General features: G+C 53.5%; 1 protein-coding gene across 1 annotated transcript in view; it reads left to right on the plus strand.

Moving 5' to 3' along the window:
- Positions 1–22,889, plus strand: part of SHANK2 (SH3 and multiple ankyrin repeat domains 2) — a 646,969-nt gene that overhangs the window by 359,087 nt on the left and 264,993 nt on the right. The window lies entirely within an intron of this gene.

Below are 22,889 nucleotides of genomic sequence, written 5' to 3' on the forward strand. Positions count from 1 at the left end.
CACTGCAAGCTCTGCCTCCTGGGTTTACACCATTCTCCTGCCTCAGCGTCCCAAGTAGCTGGGACTACAGGCGCCCACCACCTTGCCTGGCTAGTTTTTTGTATTTTTTAGTAGAGACGGGGTTTCACCGTGTTAGCCAGGATGGTCTCGATCTCCTGACCTCGTGATCCGCCCGTCTCGGCCTCCCAAAGTGCTGGGACTACAGGCTTGAACCACCGCGCCGGGACCCAAGTCAGATTTTTAAATAAAAAAAAAAAACTGCATCTGGTAATCTATTTTATTTGATGTGTTTAGAGCATTTAAATTTAATGTTATTATTCATGTGTTGGTATTTATGTCTACCATTTTATTTATTTTCCATTTGTTTTCTTTGCATGTTATTCTCTATTTTTCTTTCCTGATAATTTTTGGATTATTATTTGACTTGTTACTTTTCCATTTTAATTTAATTATGGACGCTTTAAAAAATTTATGTAGCTTTTTTTTTTTTTTGAGATGGAGTTTCTCTCAGTCGCCCAAGCTGGACTGCAGTGGCATGACCTTGGCTCACTGCAAGCTCTGCCTCTGGGTTCACGCCATTCTCCTGCCTCAGCCTCCCAAGTAACTGGGACTACAGGTACCCGCCACCACACCTGGCTAATTTTTTTTTTTTTTTTTTGTATTTTTAGTGGAGATGGGGTTTCACCGTGTTAGCTAGGATGGTCTCGATCTCCTGACCTCGTGATCCGCCTGCCTTGGCCTCCCAAAGTGCTGGGATTACAGGCGTGAGCCACTGCGCTTGGCCGCTTTTTTTTTTTTTTTTTTTTTTTCATTAAAGCGTTTAGTCTGGGATTTCAGTACACATATGTAGCTTTTCACAGTTTACTTAATGCTTTACCACTACAAGTAAAACGTGGAAACCTTACCACCATATAGATCGCTTTATTCTCTCCCTTTTATGGTGTAGCTATCACGTGTATTAAACCCACATATATCGAAGGTACTGTCATAAAATATAATAATGTTTACTTTGACCACCATACATATTTTCAAGAATGTAAGAAGTGAAGTATAGTCTATTAAAAGATATTGCCCATTTTGTCTGTACTTCCTTTATTCCTGACTTTCAAAGGTTCTCTCTGGTTTCACGTACATTCCATTCCAAGCATTACCTTTGGCATTCCTCTTAAAGTTGGCCTGCTGGCCACAGATGTTCTTGGTTTTGCTTCATCTAAAAATGTCTTGATTTAACCTTTATTCCTGAAGGATATTTTCGCTGGGGATAGAATCCTGCATTTGCAGTATTTTAAAAATACTGTTCCACTTCCTTCTGACCTCCATGGTTCAGAGGAGGAATCTGCAGTCATTCCCATGGTTGTTCTTCTGTATGAAATGTGTCATTTTTCTCTAGCTGCTTTCAGTGTATATTTTTTTCATGTTTAGTCTTCCGCAATTTGATTTTGACATGTCTGGGAATGGATTTTTTGAGCTAATCCTGTTTAGGATGCATAGAGCTTCTTGAATTCATTAAGTGTATGTGCTTTTCTCTCCCACTTGTTCAGATTGGATAATTTCTAAGGATCTGTCTTCACGGTCACTATTTTTTTCTCTGTCTTCTCTACATTCTGCTTTTGACACATCTAGTAATTTTTTTTTTCATTTATATTGTTTCCCTTGAGAGTTGTCGTATTTCTAGTTCTTGGTATGCCAAGTAAATGAAGCCTGTATCATGGACGTTTGGAATATTTTGTTAAGATACTCTGGGTCTTGATTAAACCTGATGGAAAAGGTTAACTTGAGCACTTGGTTGAGATCAAGTCCCAAATTCCTTTTATAGGACTTTTATGAGTTGTGTTTCCAGTGTCAAATGAGCTTCAAAACCCTTTGCTTACAATTGAGATCTGCCCCACATGTGCATAGACACTGGCCGAGCTTGGTTTTTATCTCTTAGTTCTTTTCTCAATATCATTGATATGCTGTTTAAGGTCAGATCCACCTGTGCACAACTTGGAGCTGAGCCTAGAAGTTCATCCACCGCTTCACGTGATGCCTGTTCTGCTCCCTCCTTACTACAGTCTTCTTGACATTTTCCATGTCCGTGGAGACCCCTTTATCAGGCTTGTGGATGAAAAACTGGGACCTTAATTTCCCTGCTTTGCCGTAAACTTACTGCACATGGATCTTCATCTATGGTCAAGTGGCAGAAAAAGAGAGGCCAAAAGCAAAGGAGATTCCTCCATGTATGTGGACCACAGCTCCTCTGGCCAGAAAGAAGGATCCCCCTCCTCCAGAGTTTTAAGTGCCTGCCCGGCCTCCACCACCATAGGATTGCTTGAGGCTGTGGATGGGAGAAAATGCAATAAAGAATGAAAGGGAAGATCTCCCATGCTCTCTGAACCCTTTTTAGCACTTTCCTTGAAGCTCTTTTTATCCACACTTGTTATTCACATGTGACTTTCAGGCTACCTTTGAGTCCCAGCCAAGTGACACCCCAAGGGAAAAAATGGGAAACTCATAGCTTCTTTTTTTATTATTATACTTTAAGTTCTAGGGTACATGTGCACAACGTGCAGGTTTGTTACATATGTATACATGAGCCATGTTGGTGTGCTGCACCCATTAACTCGTCATTCACATTAGGTAGATCTCCTAATGCTATCCCTTCCCCTTCCCCCCTCCCCACAACAGGCCCCGGTGTGCGATGCTCCCCTTCCTGTGTCCAAGTGATCTCATTGTTCAATTCCCACCTATGAGTGAGAACATGTGGTGTTTGGTTTTCTGCTCTTGGGATAGTTTGCTGAGAATGATGGTTTCCAGCTGCATCCATGTCCCTACAAAGGACACGAACTCATCCTTTTTTATGGCTGCATAGTATTCCATGGCGTATATGTGCCACATTTTCTTAATCCAGTCTGTCACTGATGGACATTTGGATTGATTCCAAGTCTTTGCTACTCCAAGTCTTTGCTATTGTGAATAGTGTCACAATAAAGATACGTGTGCATGTGTCTTTATAGCAGCACGATTTATAATCCTTTGGGGATATACCCAGTCATGGGATGGCTGGGTCAAAAAACTCACAGCCTCTTTAGTGGTACTTGGATTTCTGCTTTTCTTCTCCAATTTGCCTGCTACTCTTTATTTTTCAGAGTCCACAGACAACGGCATCTGTCCGGGTTTACTAGCTGCCTTAACTAGGGAAACAGAGTGCGGTGTGTGTACTCCATCTACCCTGGAACTAGAACGGCTTTTGCTGAGCTTCTTGAATCTGTACATTCATTTCTTTCATAAAATTCGGGAAATTTCTATTTATTATTTCCTTTTTTTTTTTTTTTTTTTTGAGGCGGAGTCTCGCTCTGTCGCCCGGACTGGAGTGCAGTGGCCGGATCTCAGCTCACTGCAAGCTCCGCCTCCCGGGTTTACGCCATTCTCCTGCCTCAGCCTCCGGAGTAGCTGGGACTACAGGCGCCGCCACCTCGCCTGGCTAGTTTTTGTATTTTTAGTAGAGATGGGGTTTCACCGTGTTAGCCAGGATGGTCTCGATCTCCTGACCTCGTGATCCGCCCGTCTTGGCCTCCCAAAATGCTGGGATTACAGGCTTGAGCCACCGCGCCCGGCCCTATTTATTATTTCTTAAAATATTTTTTTCTGCCTCATTCTCTGTGACTCTGATTATCCAATCCTTAAATTTTTTGTAATACTGTCCTTTGGAACCCTGACACTGTCTTTTTTTTTTCAGTCTTTTTTTCTTTCTTCTTCAGATTAGACAGAAGTCATTGATTTGTCAAGTTCCTTGAGTCTTTTCTTTGTCACCTTTATCTTACTAAGGCTGCCCGTTGGATTTTGTGAGATATTGTATTTTTCAACTCTAAAATTTTCATTTGGTTCCTATTTATGAAAATGTTCAGCTGGGCGCGGTGGCTCACGCCTGTAATCCCAGCACTTTGGGAGGCCGAGGCAGACAGATCACGAGGTCAGGAGATTGAGACCATCCTGGCTAACACAGTGAAACCCCATCTCTACTCAAAATACAAAAAACGAGCTGGGCGTGGTGGCAGGCACCTGTAGTCCCAGCTACTCGGGAGGCTGAGGTGGGAGAATAGCATGAACCCAGGAGGCAGAGCTTGCAGTGAGCCGAGATCTCACCACTACACTCCAACCTGGGTGACGAGCGAGACTCCATCTCAAAAAAAAAAAAAAAAATATTCACCACATTTACCTTTCCTTGTTGAAATAGTTACAATAGTGGCATTAAAGTCATTGCCTCCTAATTCCAGCATCTGCATCATCTCAAGCCTGCTATCTGTTGTCTTTTCTCTTGAGAATGGGTCATATTTTCCCAGGAATTTTGGATTATTTGCTTGATATGGTGAGTATTACCTTGTGTAGATTGTGGGTTCTGATATATTCCTCTGGAGAATGTTTGTGATTTGTTTGAGCTGACAGTTACTATGATTAGACTCAGACTGGAAGCTCCATCTTGCCTTCAGTGGTTAAAGCCTCAGATCACTCATTTAAGCTTTTGCTCCACTCCTTCGGGCCTGTCCTACAGAGGCATGATTCAGGATCAGCCTGGGATCTTTGCTGATGCACACCCAGAACTGGGGACTCCCTTCCTCCGGCTTTTCTCCCTCCAGGGCTTTCCTCTCACTCCCCGGTTCCCCTAGAGTTGCCTGCATTTCTTCCCCTGAATCCTTCAGCCTGAAAGATGGCAGCTGTCCTGGAGTTGTAGCTGCCTGTGCCACATGGCTGTGTGTCTGCAGCAAGCCCTCAGGACAAAGCGCCCTTAAAATGCAAACTAGTGCCTGAGCCCATCCGACTGCTCTCATTTACTCTTGGAAACCCTCAGGTCACTGTGTGTGCGATGGGGAGATTTGTTGCTGTTTCTGTTGTGCAGTGTTCTGATTGCTGTCAGTGGGGGGTTCTGCAGCATCTTAACAGCAGCACTCTCCAGTGCTGGCTTTTAATTTGAAACTTTTCCAAGAGCTTTTCTCCACTTCACTGTTAAGCAGCAGGACTGGTGGGAGGGGGTCGCCGGCTTATTCTGCACTAGTGGTTTTCACATTCACGGTCACTCCATCTGTGTAGGTGCGAGCATTTCACATGGAGATGCAGACAGTTGTGTTTTAAACAGTGTCCTTCTTTTGGTTTGTCTGCACCTTAACAGTTAGAAGGAATTATATTGGGGGTGGGTATACCTAAAGTTTCTAATATCTGTGAATTGTATTTCCTGGCAACATAGGGGCAGCATTAGAAAATGCTTATTTTAAAAGTGGACCGTTGGATCTGAGTTCGTTAGGAGCTGATGGACTAGATGTTGACGAGGCCCCCTTTGGGCACTGGCCCTCCCTGATTCTAGGGGTGTCTCTTCCTGCCCTCCTGCCAGCAGTTCCTCCAGGGAGCACCAGACATTAGCCAGGCACCCACCATGGTTATGGGGACGGGCAGGGAACGGTCCCCTTTCCTGGTTAGTGGATGTTCACCCTTGACTTGCTCACTCTTGCCAAAAGGACCTTGTGTCTGGGGATTCCATCCATGGGGCACATGTGGCACTGGTGGCTTTCAGAACAGCAGTGTCTCTCGGTGACTTACGTCTGGGCGAGGCCACCTCAGTGCATGGTTTGTCTGCGGTAGGTGTCCTGGGAGCAGCTCAGAGCTCCTGGGAACAGGAAGAGCCTCCAGGCAGTGTGGTGCAGTGGCTGAGAAATGAACTGGGAGCCAAGACCCAGGTTCCTTCTCTGCTGTGTGACCTCGGGCAAGTCATATGACTTCTTTAGTTTTCCTGACTAGGAAGTGTATAGGTTGGACAAGATAACCCAGTTTTTGCTCCACTGTTCCATATAGCAGTGCAATCTCCTGCCTCCTTCCTTCTCTTTTTTCCTCTAACATTTAGTATTTTCCATGTATACATACACACATTCACATATGTGCACACACATGTGCTCCCACCTGTGTGCTGTATGTACATCATATATGCATGTGTGCACACATACACTGCACATACAGGCACCATGCAGCATGCATGCCCACATGTGGACACACACGTGCACACCACATGCATATGCAGCATGCATGCATACATGGACGCTCACAAACGTGCATACTGCAATACATGTACCATGTGGCATACATGCACACACATGCCTATTCACATGTATGCACACTATACATATGTGCAGCATGCATGCACACACATATACATACTCATGTGCACACACATGCTGTTGTCTCTGCTACTCAGCATGGAGTTGGGGCCTGGGGACGTGGAGGGAGGGCCAGGTCAGCCCCACCCAAACAGTGCTATCTCCAATGCAAGCCCAGTGGCCACCAGCAGTGCCAGGTCTAAAGGCTGCCCTGGAAACAAGCTTCCAAATCCCAACACTGGTCTGTAAGTCAGTCTTCAATTACTCAGCTGTCCTGCCAGGATGTGACAAGGAAACACGGCCCCCATGGCTCCTGGCCTTGGTTGATTAGGAGCCTGAGAATGTAAGATCATGAAAGGACTTTTCCACCAGCAGAAAACAGGACTGTGTTCTCTGGGTAGCCAGCTGCTAACTGCCGGGGTCCCTCCCATCCCCGCTGCCCAGGGCTCCAGGTCTCAGCTCTGGAGGGCAGGGCAATGCTAAGCACGGCGCCGAGCCCCACCTCCCCACCTGCCACCTCCCCGTGCACTTGCTGCAAGCTCTGCCACTGGTTTCCACTTCAGGGTGGTGTACCCCACCCAGCCCTTCAGTCTCCTACCTCTGTGAACCCAAGCGGAGTCTCACCACCTCGGGCTTGTCCCCACGCAGCCCAGTCCCCAGTCACTTGTGGGGACCATGGATGAGTCAGGGGAAGAGACTGAGCAGGGAGTGCAGGGGTGGAGGGAGGGGAGTGCAGGGGTGGAGGGAGGGGAGTACAGCGGTAGAGGGAAGCAGACAAGCCACCCTCATCCCCAGGGCCAGCGGCAGAGAGATCTGGAGAGCCCAGACCTGAGGCTGGCATGGGAAGGGTGGGGCAGAGCCCTCCCCCCAGTGTGGGGGCATTAGGGTATAGAGGAGCTGAGGTGGGAGGTCGTGACGTGCCTGGGGACACAGAAGAGTCACCCAAGGCCACCTGCAAGTGCTGATGACCAAGGGGGAGCAACAGGAGGGAGGACAGGGACCAGACCCAGAGGCTCCCGTCTGCGCCTCCTAAGGGTGACCCTGAAAGCAGCAGGGAGACAGGGGCTGTGAGCATGGGGCACCCTGCAAACCTCACCCTGAAGGGAGGCCCAGCCTTCCCCGTCCTGGAGAGGCGGGAGAGTGTGGTGGGAGAGGCTGTTTCTGTGCTGCAGGTAAGGCTGAGCATGCTACGCAGCCCTGGGCTCTGCCCCCAGATATGCTGAGTTCGTGGCCTCCTGAACCGTGCCAGAGTCACCTCTGAAGCCTGGGTGTGAGATTCTGACCCAGCAGGTCCCCAGCCCTGTCTCGGGTCAGCACCTGTGTGATTTCCCCCTTCAGTAACTCCTGTGAAAGCCCCCAGGCCCCAGGCTTCAGTCAGGTTGGCTGGAGGCTGGAGGAAGAGGGTGCAGCACGCACATGCTCAGCTGTCTTCTCCATAAATGCACCCAAATGGTTTCATATCCGAGGCCTTTTTTGGACACTGTGAAGAACACGGATGAAGGAATAACGCTTACTCGAGGTCTCAGGTGTGGCGGATCGAGGCACAAGGCCTCCTTTTGAGCCGCAGTTGCCTTTGCGTGCTTAGCAGTGTGTTTCCCACCAAGACTGCACCTCCCGAGGCAGCGGGTGACCCAGGGACAGCTTGGGTGAGGCAGGTAGTGGGACAGCTCACAGAAGTAGGAGGCAGACCCTGGGCCAGGCGGGGGCCCGTCCAGCTCCAAGCAGCTCCACCCATCCAAGCTTAATCTGCACGAGACCCACGCTCCCAGGAGAGGACTGGGGCTCTCTTGAGTTCCGGGCTTCCCTCAGGCCAGGCCAGTGCAGGGCAGGACACGCCAAGAGTAGCCACCACAGTGGCAGGACCACTCATAGGGGCGGGACGGAGCCAAGGGACACAGCCAAGACTGTGTTTTCAAGGCAGCAGGAGAGGACGGAGGCCCGGAGGTTTGTTTTGAGGGACTGTGAGCCCCAGGCCTGAGACACAGGTGTTTCAACCCAGGGAGGGTGACAGATGAGAGATGTGGGTACCCAGGGCTGGCGTGGAAATACATGGAGACCACCCAACTGGGAGCAAGCAGAGGCTGGGTGTCAAGAGCTTGCTCTAGCAAGACAGCCGGGCCCTGCCACTTGCATGAGGCAGAGGCTCGAAGGCAGGCAGTGAGGGAAAAGCTTTATAGCAGAGAAAGGGAGGGCTCACTAGCACTGGGGCCTTCTGAGTCATTGATGGCGGGGGGCAGATGTGGCTTTCTCTGGTTGACCCCAAGTTGGAGATGGGGTGAAAATGACGATCCTTGATGGGGAAGTCCTGGCCGCTGGGGACGGCTTGCTGAGAGGTTTGCTTGACTCCCTGGTGCTGCCGCAGACACTGGGTTGGGGTGCTGGTGCCCCCTGTGGCGTCTGTCCTCTTGTGCATTCACTCTCACATCAGGGCTGCAGGGCACAGCTGCCGCTGCCCGGGCTGGGGGAAGTGGCTACCTGGACTCAGGCCTTGGTGGGGAACAAGACAGTGCTTATCACTCAAGAGGTGGCCTGTGCGCTTGACCAAGCTCAGGACTTGCAGGGGTGCAGCCAGGGGGCCCCTCAGATGCCTGAGGTGGGGTGTGGCCCAACCAGGGCTCCCACAGCCCAGGGCTATTGGCCCCAAGAAACTTTGGCTGGCTCTGCGATGTCCTAGTGCTTGGAAGAACGCTGGCACTTCCGTCCCCAGCCATCACAATTCCACCACCACAGTCACCGCTGCAGGGGCACAGCCAGGCGGGCAGTGGGTCCACAGAGAGATGCCAGGACCGCTGGGGCCACTGTGGCTGCCCTAGAGGGACTCGGAAAGGAGCAAGGAGGAGGGAGGAAGCCGCCTGCCCTCTTCCAGCCTTCTGAATTCATTCGTTCCTCCCATAGAAAGATCCTAGCAGGAACTTCCCAGGACATCGGGAGCATAGCCTGCCAGGCCCGGCTGCAGGCTCACAGAGCAGAGCACAGAGAGGGCACTTGGAGGTGGGGAAGGAGAGCCTGGCAGGGTTCCCCACGTGGGTCTCAGTGATGCTGCAGGGTGTGACCAGCCTCTACTGCAGTCATGGAAAGACCTCCCAGGGATCTGATCGCCCAAACCCACTTGGGAGCCCACGGGGGCAGGAGCTTTCTGGGGGAGGCCAGAGACCCACCCCGGGCCTTGGGCTAAAGCCTCAGCCATGGGGGTGGTGACTTGCCAGATGCGTGAACGTGACCCTGTGGACCCTGTTTGTTCCTGGTTCCTCCACTTTCCTCCCCTTGGGGAGGAGCCAGGGGCCTGCAGCTGCACATTGGTGGTAGCTCAGGGTGGCTGATGCATGAAGTGTGGCCCGGGATGCCCAGCTGGGGTTAGACCCGGAGGGAAGGCTGAGACCAGGTGTGGGGCTGAGGGCTTGGGCGAAGGAGCAGCTGAGACTCTGCAGGCAGGAGGTGCAGCAGACAGGGTCTTAGGAAGAGGACCCCGAGGGTTTGGCAGGGCCTCACAGAGCCACAAAGAGCCATCCGGGGATGTCACAGCAGCCCGGTAGGAAAGGAGGGAAGGAGACCTGAGGGAGAAAGAGGCTTTGGAGCCTGAATCCACAGGAATTGGTGGGCAGGGATGTAGGAGCTGGGCAGAGTGCACCAGGATCTGAGGATCCCGCCTGGAGGAGGCTGGAGAAGGTGAGGGGGACACAGAGCAACTTCCTGGGGGTGCTCTCCTGGCCCCTATGTGTAGGGTAACTGCTGTTGTCACCCTATGGAGAAGCTGTTCTGTAGCTGTGTGCTTATCCCAAAGCGTCCGGTGTGTGTGTGCAGTAGATGTTGATGAATAAAGTCCTAGTAGGAATCACGTCTCCTCCTGAGTCAGCTCAGGCTGCTGTAACAAAAATCTTCTAGACTACATGGTTCAAACAACAGAAGTGTTTCTCAGGCCGCTGGAGGCTGGAAAGTCCTTCATGGTCTGCAGACGGCAGCCTTCGTGCCATTTGCTCGCACTGGGGGGCAAGGGGTACTGGTGTCTCTCCTCGCAAAGGCACTAATCACCAGAGCCCATCCCCATGAACTCCTCCAACCCTAATCACCGCCCAAAGCCCCCACCTCCAGACACCCTCACACCGGTGACTCGGGCCCCGATATATGAACTGGGGGGGCACACAGACGCGCAGCTGGAGCGCTGCCCCTAGCATCCGGCAGCTCTGGCTCCGGCAGCTCCTGCAGTCCTGGCTGTGCTGTTATCGATCATTCCACAGGTTTCCCCTCCAGCCCCTGCCCTGTGCCTCTGTGTCCCCACTGCTCACACCGGGCAGATGCACGCTGGTCCTCGGGCACCTCCCTCTCCCAGGTTCTGATCCCCTCTCAGATCCCATCAGCACTGCAGCCACCTGGTGTGTTCAGCAAAATACACATAAAGCTTCTGCAGAATTCCAAATGCCAGACGTCCAAGGACGCGAGGCCAAGAGCCAGCTTATCAAATATGTGCAAGGCATAAGAGGCATGAATTTTCTACTCTCAGCCCGTGGCAAACTTTCTTTCCATTGCCTTTATCAGCGCTGGTCACACCTGTGCAGGGAGACTCCGGCCCCTACCCCCAGCAGGGAGTGGCCGTGCGTGTGCTCCAGGCCGCCCCCTTTGCCTCTTATCTCCGGCAGCCAGTGAGCCACGCTGCCCAGTGGGGTGGCTGTGCATGGAGAGCTCTGGATCCGCCTCCTTTTGAGCCTAAACAGATTACTGCTGACATTCATTCCACGTCCTGGGCCTGCCTGTCTGTCATGCGGGGAAGTGCTGGATTATGGGATGGCAAAGCCGGGTGAGGGCTGGCATGAACTGGGCTGTGACTGTGGATCTGGAGTTAAATACGCCTTCTGTTCCTTACTCTTGGCCAGTTGTATCTTCTTAGAAAAGTAGGATGGTCCCTTATGGATGTGTGATGACTGCTTAGGATTCCCCATCCCTCTCAGTGCTTGGCCTGGGTACTCCTAGTAAGAGAAACCTGCCAAGAATTGTCCTGGACCTAGGCAGAGAAATAATGCTTTTGAAAAAGCATTCCAAAGTTCTACTTTGTGCAGTGGCCTGAGGGGCAGGCCCTTTTCCTTCCCCCTGTGGGTTCAAGAGCAGTCGGTAGAAATCAAGAGACAATAGGGTCTAGAGAGCCGTGACCTCCCAGAGTGGGTGACAGTCCAGCTGGGTTTTGAAGGATGAATAGGAGATTACCAACAGAAGGAGAAAGAAGGGGCTTTGCTTCATAGAGGACTGCAAGCTGTCTGCTTCCCTGGCCCATGAGGCCACAGGGGATGTGGACTCAGGGACAGGGCAGTGGCCTCCAGGGGTTGGAAGCTGTCAGAATTTGGAGTTTGCCAGGAGGACAGCCAACGTACCTAATGTTTTGTTTTGCGAGTGGTTTTCATTACTCCATTTTACAGATGAGGAGATGAGGACACAGAAGAGAGCAGTCCTTTAGCTGGGGCAGCGGGGGAACCGGGTGGGAATCTGGAATTCTGGACACTGACTCTTAACACTTCTCAGGGTCCACCAGCATGGGGGCTGCTTCCTGTGTGACTGCTGGGGGCAGCAGAAGGAATCCTGGATCTGGAGTTAAATATGCCTTCTGTTCCTTACTCCTTGCCAGCTGTGTCTTCTTAGAAAAGTAGGATGGTCCCTTATGGACTTGTGATGACTGCTTAGTGAGAAAACAGAGGCAGCCTGTGTGCCCAATACATAGTAGGTCTTCTGTTAGTTTTCTTCCTTCTCTGAGGAGGTAAGTATCGACCACTGAAGTTATGGTGAGGCAGAGGGTGGAGAGGAGGCTGGAAACCTGGCAGGGGATACGCCAGGGGCCTAGGGAGGACACAGAGGGTACCCAGGCAGCTGGGAACAATGAGTAGGCACCACCTCTAAGGAAGTGGGGGAAGGTAATTGGTAGGTGCTCAGTGAGGTACACACAGATATGTGGGGTGGATGGGTGGGTAGATGGATGAGTGACTATGCAATGCCTCTGGAAGCTAAGTGGGTCTGAAGGTGGGAGAAGATGCCTGTTGGTGCTCAATGGACAGTGAATGAATGTATGGCATGGGTGGGTGGGTCGATAGCTGGATGGATAGATGGATGGATAGTTGGATGCATAGATGGATGGATAGTTGGATGTATGTATGTATGGATGGATGGATGGACGGACGGATAGATGGACGGATAGATGGATGGATGCATGGTTAAATGCATGAATGTTTGGATACATGGGTGGTTGGATGCATGGATGGATGGATAGATGGATGCATGGATGGATGGACGGATGTATAGATGGACAGACAGATGGACGGATGGATGGATGGATGGATGCATAGATGGATGGATAGTTGGATGCATGGATGGATGGATAGATGGATGGATGGATGGATGGGTGGATGGATGGATGGATAGATGGATGCATGGATGGATGGATAGATGGATGCATAAATGGATGGATAGTTGGATGCATGGATGGATGGATAGTTGGATGCATGGATGGATGGATAGATGGATGCATGGATGGATGGATGGATAGATGGACGGACAGATGGATGGATGGATGGATGCATGCGTGGTTAAATGCATGAATGTTTGGATACATGGGTGGTTGAATGCATGGATGGATGGATAGGTAGGCAACACCTCTGAGAATTTGAGGGAGTTCAGCAGTGGGAGAAGGTATATCAGGTAGGTGCTCAGTGAGCAATAGCTCAGTCTATGAGATGGATGATTGGATGGATGGACAGACAGGATGAGCGGTAGTTGAATGGACGAACAGTTAAGAAATAACACAGATAACCTCATCCCCTCCAACTTGCTGCCCAACAAATCAGTCTCAGTCATGGTTTGTCCCCTTGATCAACACACATGGGCACCACCTGGCCAGGGGCTGCAGGTGCTCAAGGACGTTCCCTCAGTGAGGGACTCTGCCCTTTCCCATCTGCTGGATAGGACCAGACTGGCCTTGGACATCCAGAACTGCCTCTGGGGAGAGGCTGGCTTCAAGGACTGGCTTCCTCTGTCCACTGCTACCAGGCTGTGCCAGCTGACGCTTCTTCTGGCTGCTCTGCTGTGGGAGGGGAGTGCTGCAGCTCCCAATTAAACTGCTTAAGTGACAAAAGACCCTGGGTAATCGTGTGATTAAAAATAAACTTGGGCTGGCTGATGCTGCTTGCTGGGGCCTATCAAACCAGGCAGGGGGTGAGGGGAAGGAACAGGAAGACTTCAGTCCCAGTTCCTCTGACGCATAACCGCAGGGGTTGAGGGTGCTTCAGCTACTCCCTGTTTACCACCGAGGATATGGGAGACCCAGAAAAGACGGTGGAAGCTTCAGGAACTCAAGGTGGAGGGTGGGTGTTCCCAGCCTAGGGGAATCTCAGGCCACAGAGACACGGAGCAGAGATCAGGATAAACGGGCTGGCATTTATTTATCAAGCACGTACTGTATTCCTATCCCCAGAAGGAGCCCTTCTCGTGGATTGTCACGAGAACCCATTGCGGACAACCTTTATGGTTCTCATTCATATAGATGTGGGCTGCAGGGGCAGAGAAGCCCTTTCAGTCCTTCATTCGGCACCTCCCGTGTCCAGTGGGCACCTGCTTTGTGGCAGGCACTGTCTGTCCTAGGTGCTGTGGTCGGAGCTGTGAGCACTCCCAAAAATCCTGCCCCTGCTGGGCCCCTGGTCTGGGCTGTGTGATTGTCCAAGGCCTCCTGATGCCGAAGGAGCCGAGCTGGCATTCTGTGTCCTACCTGTGTGCCACCAAATGCCAGGATTCAGGATCGTCATCCTCTGCGGCAGCTCTGGCCTGTCTTCACGTGGCTGTCCTCCGCGCGTGCCTCCCTGGTGCCTCGTGTATCTGGTTCTCCTTGTCTTACAAGGACACTGTCACGCTGGACGAGGGTCCGTCGCAGGACCTCGTTTTAACTTAATCACCTCTTTAAAGACCTTACCTCCAAATACAGTCACATTCTGAGGAGCAGGGGTTAGGCTTTCAGCGTATGAATTTGGAGGGACTCCGTTCAGCCCATCACAGCCTCCCTGGGGCCCAGCTGACCCTAGCTGGTGGTGGGACCCTGGACCTACCTTACCAGGCTCAGAATCTGAAACCAGAACAAGACAAATCACACGATCTGGTGGAGCCCAGCAGCCACGGGTCATGATCCGGATGTTCCCCAGACAAGGCACAGGCACGCACACCCTCCCCACATGGGCACAGGCAGACCTCAGGGGCAAGAGGAGAGGGTGGGGCAGCCTGGGCGTCAAGGCTGGGGTCTGTGACTGGCCTCACGGCAGCAGCTGCTCCACACTGTTGTCTTTATTGTCCTCCTTTCCGTGGGGAGGTGGAGACGGGTGGAGATGGGAGATGCCCCGGGTCTGTGTCTGGGCTTTGTGTACCCCCGAAGTTCACATGCCCCGTCCCCACCGTCAGGCCCGCCGGCTGAGGTTCAGCTGGTTGCTGGTGGGTCAGGCTCCCTGATGGGGCTCAGCCATGCCACCTGCCTAACTCACTGGCCAAGAGGTAAAGTAGGATGTGTCCTATCCCCAGATAATGGGATGCGCAGCTTCTTGGCTGGAGAAACTCACCAGCCGTGCTCACTGAATCCACAGGGGTGTCTGAACACCACAGGCCCTTCTGTCGGGCCACAGACCCCCTCCCTGCATGGAAAAGTTGAGTCCAGTGACCCTGCTGTCTTTCTCCATGGGCTGGATCTCCATTCGAGGGGGCAGCAGAACCCTCTGGAGCCTGGGCAGGCTGATGGCAGTGCATGGACATGGCTGGAGGCCGCGAGGTGCTTTGCTTACTGCTTTTGTTGTAAACTGCTGCTTCCCTCCAAAGAGGCGGGCAGCTTCCGGCAAGGTGGGCGTTCTGGCTAGTCAGCTGTGTTGTCAGGGGATGCAGGCTGGAGATGGGTCAGGACTGATGGGGGTTATAAGAATGAGTACGGTGGGCACTGTGGAAAGACAGGAGGGGTCTAGCGGCTGGCTGTGCTTCCATTGGTCGCTTGGGTAGCTGAAACAGTAGGATAAGTTTGGGCCCAAACAGACCAGAACACCACGGGGAAGCTTTGTAGATTCCGGGGGCTTCCCTGTGGATTCCGGGGGCTTCCCTGTGGCGGGCCCTGGGAATGCACTTGCTCCCCGTGCACGAGGGGTGGTGAAGGTGGCCCCTTCCCGTGCAGCCTCAGCCACGTTGCATACCACTCGGAGGCTTGGGCGTCCGGCTTGTGACCTGCAAACAAACACAACGCCTCTCAGGGCTGTGATGCAGCCTCCACGGCGTGTTTATGGTTGGGATTGGTGCACAGAAGAGAAGGGGGAGCGCCTTTCCCCGCACGTTGTTACGGGTGTCCAGCTTTCTGCCAGGCCACGCGCGGCTTCCTCTGAAGCTTTGGTTGTTGTAAGGCTTGAGCATCTACCAGGTCTCTTAGCAGTTTTGAAACTTGTGGCATTGCTGCCAAGCCCCTCCTGGAACGTGTGCTGATTCTCTCGTGCGATGCATGGTTGCTTTGGTGTCAGGACAGATTTTGGGGCTTTCAGCCAACCATGCGATATACGAGGGAGCTCTTGCCACCGTCTTGTGGGCTTTGTCACCGTGCAGCCAGCTGGTGCAGTAGCTGCTGAGCCCGGCACCCAGCTCCTGGCATCGTGAGGCCTAGGCCCAGACTCTGGTGTGCCGCCCACGTCTCCACAGCTCACCGTAGGGCACCTTCACACTTGTCATTGTCACACGTGCTCACCCTGGAATCTTATTAGCAAATATACTTAGTGTCTTTTCATTTAAGTGCCAGCTCTTGCAGATGACGGGCCTCCTTGCCATCTGTGTGCAGGGAAAACCGGTCCCAAGAAGCCTTCATTCTGGAATCATCTGTCCTCAAAATGTTTGTGATGGAAGGGTCTGTGGGAGGAGCACCACCCTTGCCTTCCAGATGCAGCTGAAGCTGCAGCCCTGCCCTGGGCTGGCCGTCCTGTACTGGTTGCCCACTGGGGCCTGGGCTGCCCTCTAGAGCGCCAGGGAGCACGGAAGCCCTTGCAGACGGTCCTGGAGAAAAATGGGGTGTATCATGTGGGTGTGGACTCAGTGCAATGGAGGTGGCCAGGGATGTCTGGAGCGAGATGCGTGCAGGGCTGGGGAACTCGGCCAGGTCTCATTCAGCCACCTGTGCCTGGCACGTGTCTCTGGGCAGATCCCAAAGAAGGCCACCTGGGGGCGAGCGTGTCCCAGGTGCAGAGGGCGCAGAGCTGAGCCCGGGACCCTGATGGATGAGGATCATTTTCAGAGCCGTTGGGGCTGCCACCTCACAGGAAGCTGGCAGGCAGATCAGGCAGGTGAACGCGTCTTCCTTGAACTTGTTTCTATTTTAACATTGAAACGGGAGGATGCGCCACATGGCTGGGAAATAATAGTGAAGGCAGCTGCACCCAGAAGCCGGTCTCCAACCCCTGGGAGGCTGCACCCAGCCTGTGTGGGACCTGACTCCACCAGAGTGGCCGGGCAGGGCTGGCAGTCCCAGGAGTCTCGAGGGGTGTAGCCCTCGGCTCGGGACTTGGGCTCAGAAAGGGTTTTGTCCCCACTTTGGCCCCACATGAAGGAGGGTAGGGACAGGTTCCCCAGGCCCCTGGGAACACACATGGTACAAGAAATTCACACAGAAACTGAGATTCTGGAGGCCACGTTTCAGAACCCCCAGGTTCTCGCAAGGAAGAGGCTGAATTCCGTTCCCATTTCACATTCAGTCCCTCGCCCTGACCACATCTTGGCAAACCGTGTGGTTCTGGAGAAGCCACATCGCCCCCAGGGAGATGGTGCTGTCCTGTGCTTTGTCCCTGGGATCTGAAGGGTGTGAGGGTGGGGTGGGGGTTGTGTTGGGGTGCGTGGCGGGGAGCCGCCATGGAATGAAGCTGTGTGACTCTCCTGATGACCACAAACTGGGTGGCTCAGAACAGCAGAAACGGATTGTCTCAGTTCAGGAGTCCAGAAGTCCGGCATCACGGTGGCAGCAGGGCCATGCTTCCTCCACAGTTGCTAGGGGAGGGTCCTTCCTGCCTCGTCCACCTCCTAGTGGCTCCCGGCATTCATTGGCTGTGGCTGTATTGCCCCGTCTCTGCCTCTGTCTTCTCATGGTCTTCTCTGTGTCAGCATCTTCTCTTCTGTCTCTCAGAAGAGCACTTACCATTGGATTTAAGGCCTCCCTGGGAAATCCAGGATGATCTCCTCATCCCAAGATCCTTAACTCAATCACACCTACAAGGAGCTGTTTTCCAAATCACGTCACACTCGTGGGTTTTGGGGGCTAGGGTGCAGTCACAGCTTTTGGGGACCAGCACTCACCCTGCCTGCAGGTACATCCTCACAACTAGAGAGGGGCATGCTGTAACTATTTGCTGAAGGAGTGAGTGAGCTCTGAAACGAGCCACTGGCCACCAGCAGGCCATGCAGGGCCTGAATGTGAACATAGGTGTGTGTGGTTTCAGAGCCCAGCCAGGGACCTTGACTGGCTCCTCTGCCACTGGGCTTGGCTGGGTCCTTGTCCCCGAGCCTCAGACCTGGGTCAGGCTTGGGTCTAGTTTGCCCATCCTTGACTGCTCTAGTGGCTGTGGAGGAAGGTGATGGCCTGCATCAGGAAAACATGGCAAGTGGCAGGATCTGAGGTCACATCATAAGGAGTGTGTGCCCAGGGCAAGGGAGGTGAATGGAGCTTGTGGAGGTGAGCAACTAGGATGGTGATGGCTGTGGGATTTGGAGAGCATGACCATGCAGTCACCTGCCTGAAGGGTGGACACACTGAAGAGAGAGCTCCGAGAACCTAAGTTGGGCCAGCACATGGTGCTCTGGGGAGGCGGACCTGGGGGCCAGTGAGCACTGGGAAAAGGAGTACTCGGCCTCCCCCCTTCCCTCCCTCTACACATTTTTTGTTTGTTTGTTTGTTTTGTTTTGTTTTGTTTTGAGACAGAGTCTCACCCTGGCGCCCAGGCTGGAGTGCAATGGTGCGATGTCGGCTCACTGCAACCTCCACCTCCTAGATTCAAGCGATTCTCCTACCTCAGCCTCCCAAGTAGCTGGGATTACAGGTGTCTGCCACCATGCCCTGCTAATTTCTTGTATCTTTAGTAGAGATGGGTGTTCACCATGTTGGCCAGGCTGGCCTCAAACTCCTGACCTCATGATCCGCCGGCCTCAGCCTCCCAAAGTGCTGGGATTACAGGCGTGAGCCACCTCGCCCAGCCCTCTGCACATTTTCTATCATGCTGGATGAGGCTGGCCTGTGGGACCCCAGGAAGCCTCCACAGGTGTGGCTTCCTCTCTGGAGTTCCCTGCACATCCCTCGTCCCTGAGGAAGGATCTCCTGGGAAACTGGGCCTTCCCAAGACCCTGCCTGGTTGCCCAGCTCTGTCTGGGACACTTGCAGAAGACTCAGAAGGTGTGCCTCTGTCCTCAGTCCCCGCTGCCCCTCTCAGGGAAGATAGTACCTTGAACACAGGGCAGTGGGTTCCCTGACAGATGGGGCAGAGTCCCGAAAACCTGCCCACCCTGGGGGCAGCCACGGCCTCGCCCACCTTCCCACACTGACCCCACAATGGAGGGGAGGGGTCCCCTTCGCCCCTGAGCCCAGACACGGGGCTGGCCTCTCACAGAGCACAGTTGTGCTGTAGCTGCTGAGGCCTGGGCCCGGTCGTCTCCAGGGCAACCCAGAATCCCCCCTGTGCCGCTTAAAATATCCTGCCATTCCCAGCCTCATGTGCCTTGTACTCTGTTCTTGTCAGAATTTCTCTTTCCTTCTCAAGCCTAGGGGAAGGCGGTGGCAGGCGGGAGGGCTGTCCCCAAGGGTCCTCGTCACTCAGGTGGTCGCCGGGAAGGCCCTGGGAGCCAGCAGCCATCTCCATGGCTATGTAACACTGGCTGGTCCCCAGGCCACCCCTCAGCACCCGTTGGTCTCGAGGACACCCCTTGGCCTCCAGGGCCTGGGCCAGGGCAGCCTCTGGCTGGGAGGAGAGTTGGTGGCAGCCTGGGGGCCCTGGCTCGGCCTGTGTCCTCCCCACCCCGCCCCTTGGTCCTCGCCCACTGGATCCTTTGAAGCACACAGCGGGAGGGCTCTGTGTCCACTGGGTTCCTGGACTCTGCCTGTGGTTGGTAAGGCCCGGCTGAATTTTGCCAGCCCAACCACAGGCACCCTGAGCTGGCAGCGCTGGGCATGTGGACTGGGCATGAGAGCCAGGCGGCCCACTGGCACCCTTACGCTCGTCATGAAATGCGCCTCACCTTTAAAGTCACCTTTGCACACCTTCGCCCGACCTCCCTCAGATTTTAACGATTCTGCCTGTTCAATCCCTGCTCAGAAGCATCAGGCAAAACATTCTCAAACAACCCAGTTAAAACATCTCCTCACATAGCCAGTTCCCCCATCACGGTGCCCTGGAGGGGCCTCCATGCCCTCGCCCCTGCTGCCCGGCAGTCCCTCCCGCAGCCTCTGCTCTGCATACTCGGCCTGCTCCTCCCAGACGCGTGGCTCCGAGGGTACCTCCTTCCCCCTCCCTGCTGCCAGGGACCTCCCAGCCCCTGGAGACTCCTCCTCTCTCCCCAGTCACTGCACACCCTCCCCTGTCTTCCGTGAGTGTGCAAGTATGTGAGCAAGTACACAGAGCCACGGCTTCGCTTTGTCTCCAGGTCCCACCTTGGCCAGGCACGAGCTGGGCCTAGCAAAGGCACTCAGGGGTAGCAGGTGCTTGGAGGTCGCCCTCCCCGCCTTGGCGGCTCTGAGTCCCTGTCCTCACCATTCCCTGCACCTGCACAGACAACTCATGGGAGCTAAGCCTGTCCTTCTTCCTGGTCCTCCCTCTTCCCCAGACCTGCCAGGCCCTCCTTCCCTGGTTCCTCTGCTAGTGGGGCACGGCCCACCCTAACTTACCTGCCACCCCCCTCTCCATGCCCTAGGCCAGGGGTTCACAGGCTTTATCCGTAAAGGCCAGAGAGCAAATATTTTAGCCTTTGCAGCCACATGCTCCCTGTGGCAGCCTCTCAGCTCTGCCTTTGTAGCAGGGAGCAGCCACAGACAGTAACCCCATGAATGGAGTGGCAGTGTGCCAATAAAACTTTATTGACAAAAGCAGGGCACAGCCCTGGGTTCCAATCTCAGCTCAGTCACCCATAGCTGTGAGGCCTCCAGAAAAGGATGGAGCTTCTCAAATTCTTCTTCAGGATCCTAAAATGGCGATGATCACTGTACTCACCACTGTGTGTTGAATGAGACATTCTGTATCACACATAAATTGTTAATAAGAACCAACTCCTTCCTTCTGTGTAAGCATACTCAGCTTTTTCACACCTCTGGGCCTTTACTTATGTTCTTCCTCCTTCCTGGGGTGGCCTTCCCTCACGTGTCCATCTACCCAACTCCTACTCATCCTGCAAAACCCAGCTGTGACAGTCCCTCCTCTCCACACTTACAGCGAAGCACTCCCAGCACTCTCAGTGGCTCCGGTAGCATGTGACACGTCTTTCTGTCGCGGATGATCCCACTCAGTTGAGACGATCTGCTCCCCGTCTGTCTCCCCCACCAGCCTGTGCCCTCGCCACTGCTTAGTCATCACTCCATCGGCAGCATCTGACTTGCAGGAGATGCTCAGAATTCATTCATTCCATTCATTCCGCAGAGCGCTAGTCGTGCGGGCTGTGTGTGCTAGACACCATTTCCAGAGCTGGGGTTACAGCAGGGAGCAAAACAGAGAGTCCCTGCCCTCACAGAGCCGGCAGGCCTGTCCCCTGCAGGGAAGTGGCAGCTGCTGTGGATGTGAAACAGCTGCGGGGCTGGGGAGTGCTGGAGAGGGGACGGCAGGCTTCCTAGGCAGGACAGAGACAGCCACCTAGAGGTGGGGTGTGTCAGCAGAGAAGGGACAAAAGCAAGGGCATGGGCCGCATGGGCGTGGGCTGGGGCACCGCAGGCATCGGGAACAGCAGGTGCAAAGGCCCCGTGGCGGGAATGGACTTGTGTTTGGGGAACAGCAAGAAAGGTATCGCGGCTGTAGCTTCTAGGGAGGGTTGGATCGGGGAAGGTATGGTTGGATAGGCTGAGCCCAGCTCAGTGAGGCCTGAGGGACACAGTAAAAAATCCTGGGCCGTGCAAGGGTCCGAGCAGCCTAGGGATGTGATGGGTTCGGCTTTCTAAGGATGGCTTTGGGGCCAGGTGGAGAAGGGACGGAGCAGCAGAGAAGTGGGGAGACTGGTCCAGAGCCAGGCACAGGGCCCAGGAGAGAGGGGAAGGTGGCTCAGGCCAGAGCAGAGTTTGTGAATGGGCAGCAAGAAGCGTCCGGAGTTGGCTGTGACCTGCAGGCACTTGCTGTCTCATTGGCTGTGGAGGGTGAGAGCAGAGGTGAGGCTTGCAGCCCCAGCAACTGGATGAGGCACCAGGGCAGAGATGGGGTGACGTTACGTGTGATGTTGGGCGAGTTACATTTGAGCGGCCCGTAGGGTGTCAGGGTGGAGCCTGCATGGGTTGGGCTGCAGGGTGAGTCTGGGACCACAGGAGTCTGATGGCGTCTGAAGCCAAGGCTTGATCAGGTCACCCTGGGCGTGCGTATGGCCTGAGAGGAAGACCCAGAGGACTGTGCTCAGAGGATGGGGGGCTGAGGAGGAGGCCACAGGAGTGGCCAGAGGCATCCAGCAAGTGAGGAAGGGGACATCTGGAGAGCCTGGCCATGCCCCAGTCTGGCAGAGCACGTGCAGGAGGAAGAGGTGGCTGTGTCAGCTGAGATGAGGGCTGCTCATCAGCCGTTCCACCTTGCAGTGTGGAGACCACAGGCACCTTACTGGTAGCTGGCATGAATCTGGTTTTGAAGACTCAAGAAAGAAGAGAGACCCAGAGAATTAAAAACAGGTGTGCAGATAAGTCCCTGTGCATAGATGTTCACAGCAGCACTATCCACAATAGCCAGAAAGCAGAAGCAGCCCAGATACCCACCAGCAGGTGGATGGATGGAGAGACTGTGGCCTGTCCAGAGAATGGAATATTATTCAGTCCTTAAAAGGAATGAGAGACTGACACAGCACACATGAGTGTGGGAAACAGGATGCTGAGTAAAAGAAGCCAGACACAAAAGGCCACACATTGTGTACTGTGTGATTCCATTTCTGTGAAATGCCCAGAATTAGCAAATCTGTAGAAACAGAAAGTAGATGAGTGGTTGCCAGGAGATGGGGGAGAAGGAGTGGGGAGTATGTCAGTCAGCCTGGACTTTCATGACAAAATGCCACAGACTGTTGCTTAAACAACAGACACTTACTTTTTCACTGTTCTGGAGGCTGGAAGTCAGAGGCCGAGATGCCATCAAATTCAGTTCCCAGTGAGGCCTCACTCCTTGGCTTGCAGACGGCCGCCTTCTTACTGTGTCCCCACATAGCCTTTCTCTGTGTGTGCTGAGAGCAAGACGGTGCACAGGTGTTTCTTTCTCTTCTTATAAGGACTCTAGTCCTAAGGATCAGGGCCCCACCTTTACGACCTCATTTAACCTTAGTTATCCTTAACTGCCCCATCTCCAAATACAGTCAAATCAGGCATTGGGGCTTCAACATGTGTGTGTTGCGGGCACACAGTTTAGTCCATAACATGGAGTGGCTGCTTCATGGGTACGAGATTTCCTTTTTGGGTGATTTAAATGTTCTGGAACTAGATAGAAGTGCTATGGTTGCACAGCATTGTGAATGTGTTAACTGCCACTAAATTGTACTTTTTTTAATGATTAGTGTTCAGTTTTGTAAATTTCACCTCAATTACAAAAAAAAGGG

Source organism: Piliocolobus tephrosceles, chromosome 13 (genome assembly GCF_002776525.5).
Source record: "Piliocolobus tephrosceles isolate RC106 chromosome 13, ASM277652v3, whole genome shotgun sequence".
NCBI classification, from domain to species: Eukaryota; Metazoa; Chordata; class Mammalia; order Primates; family Cercopithecidae; genus Piliocolobus; species Piliocolobus tephrosceles.